Below are 16439 nucleotides of genomic sequence, written 5' to 3' on the forward strand. Positions count from 1 at the left end.
GGAGCAACCTCTATTAGTTGTGCTAAGCACGGTATTTCCTAAGGGCCTTTTTTAAAAGTTTATTTATTTTGAGAGAGAGAAAGATTGAGTGGGAGAGGGTCAGAGAGAGAGGGAGGACCGAGGATCTGAAGCAGGCTCTGTGCTGATAGCAGAGAGCCTGTGAAGGGCTTGAACTCCAGAACCGTGAGACCATGACCGCAGCCGAAGTCTGACACTTAACGGACTCAGCCACCCAGGCACCCCTTCTAAGGGCCTTTTGGATGCTTGGTAGGTCAGCTTGGCATTGACAGAGCGGCTAACAGGTGCAAGGTGTGTCTGGGCACGTGCAACAGGTGTAACAGGGACCTCCTAATTGCCGAAAGATGTTGCCAGTATGAGCTCCAGGCTGGCCCTCAACGCCTCCTTGATCTGCAGTTCCTAACCCCCTCACCCCGCCCCTGCCCGGCCTCCCCCCTGCTTCAGTATCCCTGGCTGGCTTTCTGTCAGACACAGCCTGCTTCCGCGCCTCTGTCCCCCCACCCTCTCCAAAGACAAAAAATAAACAGTAAAAAAGAATTCTTTCTAAGTATTAGAAACTGCACACAGCTTTGGGCTATGAGGTGGCATTTCCTCCCAGGCCCGGGCCCCTCCCACGCTGACCCCGCCTTGTGTCCTATGATGCACCGTGTCCTGCTGCTCCGCACCACCTCGCAGCCTGTGTTCTTGGCGTGTGGCTGCCCCTCCCGCCCCGCATCCCACAGCTGCTGCCCCCACCGGTGTCTCCTCTCCTGCTGTTCTTCCCCGGGTATTTTTCTTTCCTTTTCTGAGGTGTCTCGGCTCTAAGCCATGGAATTGCCCTGTCACACGCAAGCAGGTGACCAAAGCCCAGTTAAACATCATGCCCGGGGAAATACCATGCCCAGGAACAGCAGCACGGGCAAATGACTTGGGTCAGGTCACCACTGAGTGCCAAGGTTGAACTCACATCCAGGGTCCCTGACCTTTGGAGGAGTCCAACATGCCGCCTGTAGAGTCAGTTAAAGTCATAGCCTTTTAGGCTCAGGTTCTGTGCTGACAGCTCAGAGCCTGGAGCCGGCTTCAGATTCTGGGTCTCCCTCTCTCTCTGCCCCTCCCCTACTCGTGTGTGTTCTCTCTTTTTCTCTCAAAAATAAATATTCTTTAAAAACAAAACAGCTTTAAACAACTTGTAATTGAAGTATGGTTTACATAATGTTACATTAGCTTCAAGTGACAAGACCACGTAAAGTAACAGCATTTTAAAAGCATTTCATTGGAATAGATGCACATGCCCTACAGTTCAATGGCCTTTCATACAGTCAGAGTGTGCAGCAATCACCATAATCGGGTTCGGAACATTTCATTCCCCAAGAAGAAACCCAGCCCCTTAGCTGTCTCGCACCCAGCCCTTCCTCCCACCGCCCCTGCAGCCTCTGCAGCTCCGCCTCCTTAAGGTAGTTCCTGTAAAAGGAGTCCTACAATATGTGGCCCTTGTGTCTGGCTTTTTTCATGAAGCGGTTTTTGCACGCTTCACCCATGCGATCGCATCTCAGAGTAAGAAGAAAAGCTTAGTGGTTATCTTGCTCCTTCAGTTTGCAGGTAGGGAAACTGAGGCCCATGAAGGTGGCCTGTTGTTGCCTTCTCAAAGCCCCACAGTGGAAAAGTCTTGGATGGACCGGATCTCTTCCCCCCCAGGCTACCCTGGGGGACTCGCAGAAGCGCTCCCCAGTTCTGGCTGCCCAGCTGACACCTCAAACCCCCCCTTCTCTGGTCTTCCCGCTGCCACGACTCCTCCACTCTTCTGTTACCATTTGCGAGAAGTGGGAGCCATGTTCGGTATCTAGGTTTGCGGAAGGTCAGGTGCCAGACGGCTGACGCTGGACCGGCGGGGGAGGACCCGGGTGGATATAGATCTGAAGGTATAGGGTGAATTTGTTTATGATCTTAGAAAACAATGTAAAGACTTCCCCCGTTACTCCTTCTATCCTTACATTAAACACCAATCAGTCCTGAGGTAAGCTAATAATAATAGTGTTACAGTAGCACTTCCTGGTTTTCAGAGACCTCTCGTATCCATTCTCTCATTTACAACTTTCAGTTAATCTCCAGGTAGCTGATCCATCGATGAGGAGGTAGAGGCTGGGGAGGAAGAAGTAGTTTGGTCCAGGCCACACCAGTGGCAAAGGTCGGAATAGAGAAGCCTTGGACTTGAAACCCCCTGATCTCTCCCATACATGGTACAGGCCACCGCACACTTGTGAAAATTCTGGATCAATTGCTCATTATTTTTCAATGATTTTTTTTAAGTTTACTTATTTATTTTGAGAGAGGAAGAGAGCACAGGCGAGGGAGGGGCATAGAGAAGGAGAGGGAGAATCCCACATAGGCTCCAGACCATCAGCCCAGAACCTGATGGGGGGCTTGAACGCGCACACTGTGAGATCGTGACTTGAGCCGTAATCCAAAGCTGGATGTTCAACCACCTGGGCCACCCAAGTGCCCCCAGGACTTCTCCAAATAAACGTGGAACTCCCACTGGGCCTCTGCTCCTGGTCACCGCCCAGGTGGTGACCTTGTGATCCAACTTCATGGGAGCCGCCGTGCTCTCTGGAATTCAGTGTGTCATCAGCACAATGACACAGCTTTTCACAAGTGTCTTGGCATCCCTTGCTTTCCATCTCTTCCCGAAATTTGCTCCTTTCTCGGGAGACAGCGCATCTCCCCCCGTGACCCTGGTAATTGTGGCCATTTTTCTGCTGCAATTCTACCACCTGCTTCCACCCTGAGAAGTAAGGTCGGTGTGTCTGTGGCCACTTCCAAAACATTCTCCCCTCAGATCCCTGCCTCTTAAGTTCCTCCACGAGCTACAACAAAGCTGAACCTTGAAGACCTAACACTGAGTGAAACACGCCAGACACCGAAGCACAGAGAGATACTGGATGATCCCACTTCTTGGAGGAACCTAGACAGCTTGAATTTTTCGAGACAGAAAGTGGAGTGGTGGCTGCCAGGGGCTGGAGGCAGGTGGGGATAGGGAGTTAGTGTTCAGTCAATTCAGAGTTTCAGCCGGAGATGAGAAAGTTCTGGACACAGATGGTTGGACAACAGTGTGAATGTACTTAGCGCCCCTGAAGTGCACTCTTAAAAATGGCTAAAAGGATAAATTTTATGTAAATGTACCAGTTTAAGAAATTATATACTTCTTTGTAAGGCATTTCCTTAGACTGGCTTCTGCCCCTGTCCGCCATCTGTGCGCCTCCGGCCCCTGCTCTCCGGTGGAAAGAGACTCCAGCACGTGGGCGTCATCTCCTCTCCAGCACTGGCCCCGACATCATTCCTGATCTCTTCAACGTTCCCTGTAAATGGCCTCTGATACCCTCTGGCCTCCCAGCTCCTTGATTTCTCTTTTCCAGAAGTCTCTTCCCCTCCCACACCTCAGCCCTCACTTACATGACCCTCCCTAGAGTCAGCCGTGCCCCACCGCACCTCCGCGGGAACCCCATCCTACAACCCGTGCCTCTGGCCCATTCGCTCTGTGGTGCTGCCCTCCGTCATTCTCTAGGGGGCCGCTGAGGTCTCTGGTCTCCCCGACTCTCGTGTGCGCAGCGCCCTCCGACGCTTCGTCATTCACCGTCCTTCCTGTGTGTTCCAGGAACATGCCAGTGTCGTTCTTCTTAGATGCCCCCCCCAACATCTGTGTGTGCCCACCTCCACCTCGTCAGGCTTGCCTCAGTGCCCCTGCCTCAGATACCCCCAGCATGCTACGGGGTACCAGCCCTTTTAGCATCTTCGTAGCACATCTTGGGTCTGAATTTTTCTTACTTCTTTGTTGTCATGGTTTTTGTTTCCTTGCCTAGAACGTGAGCCTGTGGCAGAGAAGGTCAGGCTAGCACAGGTGTCCATTCAGGGGGAGCTCGGTAAGAGTGTGGCCAGCTCAGCAGGAAAACCCTTGGAAAACAAACAACCCGGTCCTATTTTTAACCTTTGTACCCTTGTTTTGCCTGATGGCCCCCCGATGAGTCCTCAAACAAAGACGTGGCATATTTTCCACCTTTGAAAAGCCGTGAAACAAAGCAGCCAGGATGTCAGGAACACATCCCTGCCCCCGTTTCTCACAGTGTCTTGGTGACAGCACCCTGGGATGCCATGACACCCAACAACCCCATGCAAGGCCATGACTGCACTTGTCCGTCTCCAGATCGATGCCTAGAACTTTGTAGGGTGTCCGTGTGAAATGGACACCATCTCACTCTTACACTAAAGTTCCTCCTCACATAACGCCTCCTGGTTCTCTGACGTCAGGGTCAAAAGCATTGAAGGCACAGGGCAGACCCCTTGCAAGCACAGTAAATCACAATGGAACACCTCCATCAGCGAGCTCCTGCTCCGGGCTGTCTTCCCGGGCGGGTGCTCCCTGCATCAAGCCTTCGGAGGCTGGGGAAGCCGACGCCTTGGCAGGTGGCAGACATGTGGATAATTATAGACCTCTGTCCCGCCCTCCTCCCATCAGCACGTCTTCTAGACTTTCCTGTTCTCATGCTCGCTTTCTTTAAAACCATGCCAGACAAAGAGAACGTGCACATATGCTGGGATGCAGCCCCCCCCCGCTGCACACACCGCTGTAACCGGCACCCGGATCGGGGCGGCACCGCACTGCCTGTGCCCAGAACCCCCCGCGCCAACGGGAGGCGCTGCTCGGACTCCTGACCGCACAGAGCGGCTTTGCCAGGGCTTGTATTCGCTTTTACTAGAGTCACGCAGGATACCGTCCTTGGTCGTTTGGCTTCTCTGACTCGACATTGTTGGTGAGAGTCTCCACCTGCTGAGGCGATCGTAGATCGATCGTTCTCGAATTGATGAATAATACTCCGTTGCATGACTGTCCCACACTTCAGCCATCCTGCTGTTGAACATTCGAGTCGTTTTAAGCTACTTTGTATAGTACATCTGAGAATAGCCTCATGATGCATGCTTTGGGTGCAACCTTTCTGGGGAGTATATGCCAAGGACCGTGGCGGTGGGGTCAGAGGGTGGCTTCTGTGAGTGTCCCCAAAGTAGTCAGACCTGCGTGCACTCCCAGCAGCAATGTAGGCTGCTCCGGGTGAGCACCATCCCTGGGTATTTCTTCACGATTTCAGGTGGGGGGAGGCAGGGGGTGTGCACACGCATTCCCTCCCCCGTTTCAATAGTCGCTGTGTCTGCGTAGCATCGTTACACTATTACATTAGGGGTCTTGTTATGAAAATGAAGAAGCAGCTAAACTTATAAAAACGAAAAAGACTGATTTTTTTAAGTTTATTTATTTTGAGTGACGGCGAGAGAGGGGAGGGGCAGAGAGAGAGAGAGAGGGAGAAAGAGAATCCCAAGCAGGCTCCACGGGGTCAGCACAGAGCCTGACTCGAGGCTCGAACTCACAAACTGTCGGATCATGACCTGCGCTGAAACCAAGAATTGGAGGCTTAACCAACTGATTCACCCAGGCACCCCCCAAAATGAGTGATTTTTATATTTTTAAATTATTTTTATTTTTATTTTTGGGAGAGAGAAGGGGAGAGAGGGGCAGGGACAGAGGATCCAAAGCAGGCTCTGTTCTCCAAGCAGAGAGCCCAAAGCGGGGCTTGAACTCGCAAACCATGAGATCGTGCCCTGAGCCAAAGTTGGACACTTTAACCAATTGAGCCACCCACGTGCGCTGGTTTTTATATTTTTGGCAGAGGGATCAGGTGGAATTTTTCATACAGTGGTAGTTAATTTCCTCTAAATGAAAATGGGCAGGTTAATTTATTGAGCCTCGTGCTATCAATATTGTGCATGTGTGTGTGTGTGTGTGTATGTTCTATAGATATGCCCATATATAAATATCTGTATCATCTCTAGTGCCTTCTGTATGCTAGGCACTACTATTCCACCATCATGAAAGAATCATCATATTGATGGTTGGAGGGAGGTTTCTTTTTGAAATGTTTGGGTATGGCGAACAGATGAGACGCCCAGCAACTGTTACAGGAAAAGAAAAGTTAGTTTAGAAAAGTGTGTCAAATTTGACTCATCTGGAAGGCGAGTTAATAGCCCCAGAACTAATATTAACTGTATCTTGACCACATCCGCTCTCCAACTAGCCACCTTCCACTGCAGTTAGGCCCCTGAAACATAACAGCCAAGGAACCATGAGAAGCAGACCACAGTCCTGCCCAATTTCTGCCCATGGTCTTCGCCAGGTCTCTACCCCTGAGAACCCAGCACTGTCCATGCTGCTTCTCTCACGGTTCGTCCGAGCCTAAGCCGGAGCAGCATCAGAAAACCTGTTCTTGCGGGGCCTGGGGGGCTCCGTTGGTGAAGCGTCTGACTTCCGCTCAGGTGACCTCACAGTTCGTGACTTGGAATGCCACGTCGGGCTCTGCGCTGACAGCGTGGAGCCTTGTGCCTTCTTCGGATTCTGTGTCTCCCTCTCTCTCTGCCCCTCCTCCTTTGTGCTCTCTCTCTCTCAAAAATAAACAAACATTAAAAAAAAAAACTGTTCTTTTTTTTTAAGTAGTCTCTGTGCCCAATGTGGACCTCAAACTCACGACCCTGAGGTCAAGAGTTGGCACACTCTTCTGACGAAGCCAGCCAGGTGCCCCCGATAGCCTGGGGGGTCTCTGGCGCCACAGCCACACCTTCCCAGCTACCCAGAATGAAAATAGATCCCCTCCAAGCAAAAGCACACTCACCCCAAAGTCAGCTCCTTCCCTACCAAGTACGGACTAAAACTGTGTCTCAGAAGGAGTAAAAAAGCAAGACCATAGAGGGAGGAAGGGCAATGATAACTCTCTCACAGCTCCTTCCAGAATCTTACCGTTTTTCTAGTGAGCCAAGGCCAGAATGGAGGCAGAGACTTCCTTCATAATCCGAGGCTGGAGACATTAACTAAGGCATGTGGAGAAGGAGCAGGGGACGAACATGAAAGACATCCTGGGAACAGACTTCAGGTGGCTTTGGCATGAGTTGGAAGCGGGAGGAGCAGAGGGTGGCTTCAGGCTTTCGTGGACAACTGGCAGCGCTCCTGCCCAGATAGGAAGAGGGAGACCAGTAGGTGTGTCCATTGAAGGACGCTTGAATTTAGACGTTAATTTTTCCATGTTGCAAATATGTTGTCCTTTTTCTCCCCCCTGTAATTTGCAGTGATTACTCATAAATTCTTAGAGGGCCCATTCCTTGCTGAGAAGCACTAAAAAGCTGGCATGAATTCTCAGGCACATGATTAATGACTGACTGACACATTCTTTAATGATGTGAAGATGTCCCAAAGCAGCCTCACAAACACTTTAATTTACGTTTAGTAGCTTGAGCAGTGCCTCGGGGCCACGTTATCATGGAGAATGCACCCATCTACAATCTCCTTGAGAAATTCCCAGGGTCTCCTGGGATAAGGAAAGCCCAGGGTGCAGATTTCAGTCAGTCCTTGCAAATTGTTCTTTAATCGTTGGTTGGCATTAAGAAAGAACAACTTAAAACATGCATAATTGATTAATTTCTTTCAGACCATGCTCTTATTACTTGTAATATTTCGCAAAAGCAATCATAAAAGTTGAGTTATACAATATGTTCATTTAGGAAGAGGAGAAAAGAAGAGAAAGACATCACTATTATTGTCTTAAGCTTGGCGGCAGCTCCTTAAAACAGAAGAGTAAAGATTTCCATTCAAAATCCCTGCAAAACAGATGGTAACATATTTAAGTACTTTTTTTTAAGAGGTGAGGATATGTGTAAGCATCCATCTGGAAGTAATTATAATTCTAAAATGTGTATTGTTTTTAGTAAGCTTTCAGTTGACTTCCCCTCCTAGAACAATGAGCCGGTTCTGTCTTAAAATAGCTCCCAAATTATTCGGACAGTAAAACCAAGAGGAAATTTTTGAAAGCTCCTAGGTTTACCCAGAGAAAGAGATAAGATCTCCCACCAAAACCCACAAGCTCCTAAAAACTGTTAGCTCTCTGGGTCATGTATAGTGGAAGACATAGTTCTGGTTGGAGTCTTGGTCCATTTGACCATGTTGAACTTAGTACAGGTCACCTCCAGATCCCGGTTAATATTTCATGAGCTGGAATGAGTTGGACTTCTTTCCAGTGATGAGTATAACGCAGGACAGTGTGCCTGCATTCCCTCAGACTTGACATTGGTTGATCTCAGGATCCAGCTAAAGAAAATAGAAACATCACAGTTGTCCTGGGTTCAGCCTCTTTCCCAGTAGCTAATAACAATGGGTAGAAGCCTTAGACAGGCAGTGGGCTTCCTTGTGACTTAATTAGCATCAGGTGATCCGGAGTTAAGCTTGGACTGTGCAGACTCCGAGAAAGCCATGTTCACCGGATGCTGTTTTCAGACAAAGTAGCCAACCCCAGGGAGAGCTGAGTAGTAAAACGGACCCTGCTGATTTCAGTTGGTCTGTTTTTCAAACTTCATGGTATAGATCCTTTTGGGGTTTTTTTTTTTTTTTTAGTTTCTTTGTTTACCTTAAGAGAAAGAGACAGAGCATGAGCAGGGGAGAGGCCGAGAGAGAGAGAGAGAGAGAGAGAGAGAGAGAGAGAGACAGAGAGGGAGAGAGGGGGAGAGAGGCACAGAATCCCAAGCAGGCTCCAGCTGTGAGCCCAGAGCCTGAGGCGGGGCTTGAAACACACAAAACCTATAGATCGTGATACCTGAGGTGAAACCAAGGCTGAGCCACCCAGGCCTTCCCCCAGCCCCGCTCCATGGTACAGATTCTTGAATGAAAGAGACTTCCGGTGGGCTAACCCCTGCTCAAAGCCAAACACCCTCAGAAAAAGCCCCCTTCAGGTCCAGGAAGCCCAGTGTTCATCACACCAGAGGTGCCCCTCCCTCCAGCGCGTGTAAGGACTTTGAACAGTCCCCTCTCCCCACTCCGTTCACTTGACTCCTTCTGGTTCTTCGGAAGTTAGGTTCTGTCTGAGAGGGACCTGGATCCTCGCTTCCTCCACCGCCCGCACCTGAAGGTGAGTGGCCAACTTTAAGAACACACACTTGCAGAACGTGCAGGGGGGGCTCCCACTCGGCCCTCTGCCATGCTGCTCACCGGTCGGCCTGGCTGTGCGTGCCCCGGGCCGGGGGCCAGGCGGAGAATATATAAAATTGAAGGTGATATCTGTGAAAACTCTGCATCCAGGGCAAAATCTTGTTAGAAAAAGCTTTTCCAGGGGCACCTGGGTGGCTCAGTTGGTTAAGCATCCGACTTCGGCTCAGGTCATGATCTCAAGATTGTGGGTTCAAGCCCCGCATCGGGCTCTGTGCTGACAGCTCAGACCCTGGAGCATGTCTTCAGATTCTGTATCTCCCTCTCTCTCTGCCCCTCCGCTGCTCGTGCTGTCTCTCTCTGTCTCTCAAAAATAAATAAGAAACATTTAAAAAATTTTAGAAAAAAAGAAAAGAAAAGAAAAAGCTTTACCAGACGGGATCGAAAAGGCAGGAAGACCAAAAGAAGGGTAAAATTAGGAGCAGCTTCTGCTTAATACTCAGAAACGTTACTGCAGAGAACAAGGAAATGAGTCTCTCTTAAGGCTGCAGCACAGAAGGGCTCCCTGGGTGGCTCAGTCGGTTAAGCATCTGACCTCAGCTCAGATCATGATCTCACGGCTCATAGGTTCAAGCCCCGTGTAGGGCTCTGTGCTGATAGCTCAGAGCCTGGAGCCTGCTTTGGATTCTGTGCCTCTCTCCCCCTCTCTTTGCACCACCCCTTCCTCATTCCCTGCCTCTCAAAAATAAATAAAAATGTTTAAAAAAAAATTTTAAAGGCTGCAGTCCAGAGAATATTCTTAGATTATCACCGCCATTCTTTTGATGCATCTCAGCGCCGCTGTCAGCAGGAACTCAGCGAGCGGTAGGAGGAAGGGAGCTTTGTTCCAGTCATTTGAACAGGCTCAAAAAATACATAGATCGGGGAAGGGAGGTATAGGGTACAGGTACAGGAAAGAAGGCACAGTTGGTGTGTGCCAGTGTGGTTACTGCAAAAGGGGTCTCACGCTTATTTGTAAGTCGACGTGGTAGAGCTGCTATACTTGGAATTACGGGAACTATAAAACACCAGAAAGTTCTCTGCCTTCTCCCCCACCCTGTTTGACTTCATTAGTAACCTCTTCAGAGTGAAAGCAGATAAAAGACAAAACTCAAGTTCATTACTTCTGTCACATAGGACCCGGAAAATTCGGTGGGAAAGATGGAGTTGCTGGGAGCCCGGATGAGTTTCCCCGCCCCCTCCTGTCCCTGCCGGGATGAGTGTCCTAGGCTGAGTCCCCGCCCCCTCCTGTCCCTGCTGTTCCTTATCTCAGGGAAGGGAGCCACATAACGGTTCCTCGTGCCTATAAGTCAGATTTCTTGTGGAACATTTGATATTTTCATTGGGTTGACAGTCTTCTTATATCTATTATGATTTAAAGAATCTTTCTAGAGGCACCTGGGTGGCTCAGTTGGATAAGCATCTTGATTTCTGCTCAGGTCATGATCTCACAGTGCCTGGGATTGAGCCTCATGACAGGCTCTGTGCTGACAGTGCACAGCCTGCTTGCGGTTCTCTCTCTTCCTCTGCCCCTTGCTTGCACACACACACTCTCTCTTAAAAATAAACTTTAAAAAAAGGAATCTTTCCAAAATATGTAAAGAGTCAAAGAGACCCCTTTGGTTTGGGAGGTAATGAGTCTACTGTGAGGCAAGTGACCAGACTAATAGGTTCTTGCTTCCAGTGATATTATCCCAGAAAATGAATGGAAAATTCTAGAGGTGTCTGTATACTGTATCATTTTATTTATATGACATTCTGAAAAAATGCAAACCTATAGGTAAATAAAGCTACATCTTTTTAAACCTTGAAGAAGATTACCCCCCAAATCCCAATATATTCAAAAGTGGTAAAGTCATACAGGTCACATTTTCTAATCCCTGTAAAAAAATATATAGAAGCTAATAACAGGCTAGTCAATAAATTAAAAATAAACTTCTAAAAATTTTTAGTATTTATTTATTTTTGAGAGAGAGAGAGAGAAAGGGGGACTGAGTGAGCAGGGGAGGGGCAAAAAAGGGGAAGACAAAATCCCCGGCAGGCTCCAGGCTCTGAGCTGTCAGCACAGAGCCTGATGTGGGGCTCGATGCAGGGCTCCAACTCATGGACCGTGAGATCCTGAACCTGAACCGAAGTCAGACACTTAACCAACTGAGCCACCCAGGCCTCCCTTAAGAATAAACTTCTGAAAAACCATGGATAAAAAGAAAGCTGAAATTAGATTTGAGCCATTTATAATTAAAACATTAGTGCCACATATCAGAAGGCCTAGCTGTGATCAAAATAGTAATTGGATAAAAATGTGTAGCCCCAAATGCATTAATTAGAAAACAGCAATGACAGAAAATAAACAAACCACAAATTTAGTGCCAGAGGCGAGGAGAAAACTGACAAAATAGTTGTCAAGAAAGTAGATAAAGAATAATGGAAATGAAAGCAAATTAAGGAAATTTACAGTGATAAAAGTTCTTTTACCAGCAAAAAACAGGTTTATTTGAGAATAGCAGGGAATAGCAATTCAGGACCAGCAAGCCACAGCAAAACCCGGAGGCTAGGCCAACCAAGGAGAGTGAAGTTATTTTATGGAGAAGGAGGAAGTTGGGGGAGGGGTTGTTTTGAAACAATATCCTTTTGAGAAAAGCCAAGTTCAGGGTGAGGATGGTTTCTCATTGGCTGAGTTGCTGGGGTTGTCAGTTTCTTGTAGGAGATGCCCTGTGCTCTTTTCCTGTTGTGGCCTCTAATTGATGCTTCTTTCCTGTTAAGGAGTCTTCTGTTGGGGAATGTAATTGGCAGCGCTTCCTGTAATTGACATTGAGTGGTAAGGGGTGAGCGCTCCCCCTTCTGGTCTCCTGACTCCATTTTCATGAGGTTTCCCTTTATTAATTTTCACACACTCATCATCTATAAAGGAGTATCAGCCAGAAGGATGATACTTCAAATGCCAAGGTTTGTGATAGAGGAAGGAACTCAGAGGTTGTATAGATGGATTTGAGATTGGGGTTGCCTTCATGGGAATTTGCCTTCTCAAGTTTCCTTTGTATACTGGTTTAACTCTTTCAGGGCCCTGAACTGCCCCCTGATGATAGGATTGTTTTCTAAGGATTGCTGAGAATGGTTTGAATGTAGGTCCCTTAAGGTACTTGGTTCTCCCTCATTGGGATCACTGGGATCCTGTCTGTGAGTCTACCATTGTACATGATTCTTTTTTCTTTTTTTTTTTAGGTTTATTTGCGATAGAGAGGGAGAGAGAGAGAGAGAGAAAGCGCGTGTGTGCGTGGGGGAGGGGCAGAGAGAGAGGGGGAGACGGGGAATCTGAAGCAGGCTCCAGGCTCTGAGCTGCAGCACAGAGCAATGAGACTGTGACCTGAGGCAAAGTCTTGCACTCAACCGACTTGGTCACCCAGGCCGCACCAACCCTTGTCCCTGATTCTGACAGGAGCTCAGGTCTTACGCCTTAGAGATAAGATCTCGTCCGTGACTCAAACAGGAGCTCCGGTCTTACACTATAAAGATCATTTTTCATGTAATACTTGATGCGTCAGCATATTCCCAATGTTCAATTTAAGAAATGGCTGTTTTCAGAGGTTGGAAAATATAATGAAAATAAACAGCTATTAATAGAATCCAACCACCAGGTTTAAGTTTACCAGAAAGTAAGCAATAATTTTCCTGAACTAATTATGGGTAGGTTAGTTTTTTTCTAAGATACAACTTTTTATTCCAAATTACTAAAAGGCTGTGAACAAGATTAAGAGTCTGCCTTGGCTTTTACTTGAACTTTGAAAGAATTCTCTTAAATGCCAGGTTCCTGGGAATTTGGAAAAGCCATGTTTGAGTAGGATTATCTCTTTATTAAGATCTGAATATTTAATAAATTGCCAACCTGTATCATTCCCATTTCCTCGGGCTGCTTTTTAAATGCCATAAGTTACAGAATAAAGCATCTGCGGTAACTGACCTTGGTGTTGCATTTCCTGGAACTTCTCAAGCAGCGGCAGCTACGCCTGAGACACGCTTGAGTCCTCCAATCAGATCCGGATGTGATGCCAAGCGATCTAGAGCAGACATTTACCAAAAGAGAAAGACAGTAGCAATGATGAATAAACACTAATTCTGTTATTTAGAAAGAACAAATGGAAATGAAATGCATACAGAGTTCTGCCACAGATATGATGAAGGTGAAGGAAAAAAGATCCATGAAGCTAGTTTGGCTGATGGGATCATATGTCCTCATATGCCAGTGTCCAGAAGACTAGCTGAGCTCATACATACCAATGGCATATTTTAAAAATCTCGTAAATAGGTGGAATTCATTTAATTCAGGTTTTTAGGCTTCATATTAATTAGCCATTACATTGAAAAACGTCTCTACAGATACTTAGTGACACTCACTATGCAAGTCTCCCACTAAGCGACTGCACATTTGTCTTTTAAACAAGGAGGAAGTTATTTAAAGCATCTCATTCTGACAATTATAAGATGACTAATAATAATGAGTTTCTGTAAATTCATAAACTAAATGAAATGGACAGATTTTTTTATAGGAAATTAAAATACCATAATCACTCAAAGAAAGAACTGAACAAGATCAGAAGTCAAAGAAGAAATTGAAAACATAGTCAACAAGCCACTCTTAAAAGATTCCAGTAATTTACAAGCAAATTTTGCAAATCTTCAAGATGAAAATAATTCCCTAATATGGATGGATAGATAGAGAGAAAGTTAGATAGATAGATTTTTTTAAATTCATTATAAAACATTACTTTATTCAGGGACTCCTGGGTGACTCAGTTGGTTAAGTGCCCGACTTTGGCTCAGGTCATGATCTTGGGGTTCATGGGTTCAAGCCCCATGTTGGACTCTGTGTTGACAGCTTGGAGCCTAAAGCTTGCTTTGGATACTGTGTCTCCCTCTCTGCCCCTCCCCACCTCAAGCTGGGTCTCTGTCTCAGAAACAAATAAACATTTAAAAAATATATTACCTTATCCATTTTAGCTGAATAATAAAAGAATAACCATTTTTTAGACCCAAGAAGAGTTTACTTAGTAAAGGAAGGCTGGTTTAAAATTAAGAAATCATTAATTTAATTTACTTCAGTAACTATTCAGAGGAGGAAATTCATATTCTTAATAGATTCATATTTTCAGTAGATTTTTAACTGTGATAGAATTCAACATTTTAAAACATTATTAGAGAAAATTTTCAAGCCTACTGAAATGCAGAGAGGAAGGTCTAACACAGTCCATGTGTTAATGACACAACTTCGACAATTATCAACATGTTACTGATCTTTAATACCCAGATTTTACTAGCACTGTTTGCTTTTTCTGACGCCCTCTCATTGCAGCACCGCTCAGCTGGGCACAAACCGTCAAGGCTGACTGCTCCGTCCATCCCGCGCTCCAGCACCCAGTAATGAGTAAGAGATTTTGAAGCTGAGAGGGGACAGGTTGTTTGTACATTTTATAGGTAGCATCTATTTCTTGGTTAGCCAAAGCTTAAGTGATTCAAGATGTCAGTATTACTGAACCACATGTATGGTTTCAATTCTAATGTTAAACAGAGGAAAGATTTAATACATTATAAGACCAAGTTGAAGCTACAAAGATGACTTGAAACATGAAATGCTGAGAAAAGAAAAGAGTTATAAGTTAGGAAAATGGTTAACAACCATGACTAGTCCAATAGAAATACTAAAAGAACATAATCATCAAGCATTATTCTATGTGGAAGAACAGAGTAGAATGACGTTAACAACTGTACACCATGCTGTAAATTTTAAAACAGTCTCAGCAACATACATCCCCATCTTGTCTGATGAAAGACTTCCATGCTCAAAAGAAAGACAACGTCTGTGGCGCCTGGGTGGCTCAGTCAGTTAAGCGTCCAACTTCGGCTCAGGTCGTGGTGTCACAGTTGGTGAGTTTGAGCCCCACCTCAGGCTCTGCTGACAGCACAGAATCTGGAGCCTGCCTCTGATCTGTGTCTCCCTCTCTCGCTGTCCTCCCCCTCTCTCAAAAACAAAATAATAAACATTAAAAATATTTTTAAAAAGAAGACAATGTCATCTATTTTACATATATATGTACATGTATATGTATACATATATATATATATATATATATATATATATATAATCCTTTTAGGAACCATCAAAAGTCCAGCAGTAGATATGTGGCTAGGCAAATGGTGTCCGTCTAGACAATGGAATACTGCTCAGAAATTTTTAAAAACGGAATGAATGACTGATACACACAACCAGTACAAAACAGTTATGCTGAATGAAAGAAGCTGGACAAAAAATCTTCCATTTGTATAATATTATTTAAAAATGCCAATTGGCATATGGTGGGAGAAAGATGAGTGATGGCCAGGGGCAGGAGGGACGCCCAAGGGATGTGAGGAAGGCTGCAGTTGATAATGTGGGCGTGATTGTAGTGGCAGTTTCACAGGTACATATATGCCAAAACTTACCAAATTCTTTCCTTTAAACATGTGCAGACTGTATGTCTGTTACACCTCAGTAAAGCTGTTTTCAAAAACGTGCAACAGATTTTGACATTTGCCTTTGGTTTCTAAAGGCTATATTTAGCCATGGGCAACCATATGATGTTCTCTCAAAGTTTGCTCACTAAATCATGAAGTCTTCCAGAAATTTACAAAACAATGAGGCATGTTCAAACAAATGAAACACGCTAACTAATAAGATAGGCAGGCACAACGTATTTTGTACCATGTAAATAATAGAAGGATGTTTGCTTCAATCCTTGAAGTTCTCTTCCCTGAGAAACCTCCAGCACACATCACACATGGGGGCAAAGTGCTATCATTAAAGAAGACAAAGGTGCCTAATAATACTGCTACTTTCAATATTTATGGAACTTCCTGGCCAGTGAAATAAGATCAGTAAGAGGAAAGGTGCTTGTACTTGGAAAGATTCAGAAAGTAAACAGACAAGTGTGACTATTTACAGACAGTATAATCATCCAACTAGAAACCCCAAGAGAATCCATAGAAAGACTACTAGAATTCATAAGAGAATTCAGCACAAGGCAGGAAGAGAACAACTTAGCCTTCCTATACTCCAAAATAATTATCTAGAAGCTTGCTATTTACAACAGCAGCAAAAAACTAATCTATAACATATTCAAAATAAACCTATCAAAAATCTGCAAGACCTATTGGAGGAAAGCCTTTAAAATACACAGGAGAGAGGCTCTAAATGAACAAATAGTTCAGGTACTGATTGGGAAGACCCAGTGTTGCAAAGATGTTGGAAATGCAGTCCCTTGAAACCTGCTGACATTACCATGTCATAAGCCTTACTTCTTCTGGGAAGCCATTGGGATTTTTTTTTAATGAGGCAAGTTGCGTCAGCATCTCTTAGAAAATAACA

Source organism: Suricata suricatta, chromosome 15 (genome assembly GCF_006229205.1).
Source record: "Suricata suricatta isolate VVHF042 chromosome 15, meerkat_22Aug2017_6uvM2_HiC, whole genome shotgun sequence".
NCBI lineage: Eukaryota > Metazoa > Chordata > Mammalia > Carnivora > Herpestidae > Suricata > Suricata suricatta.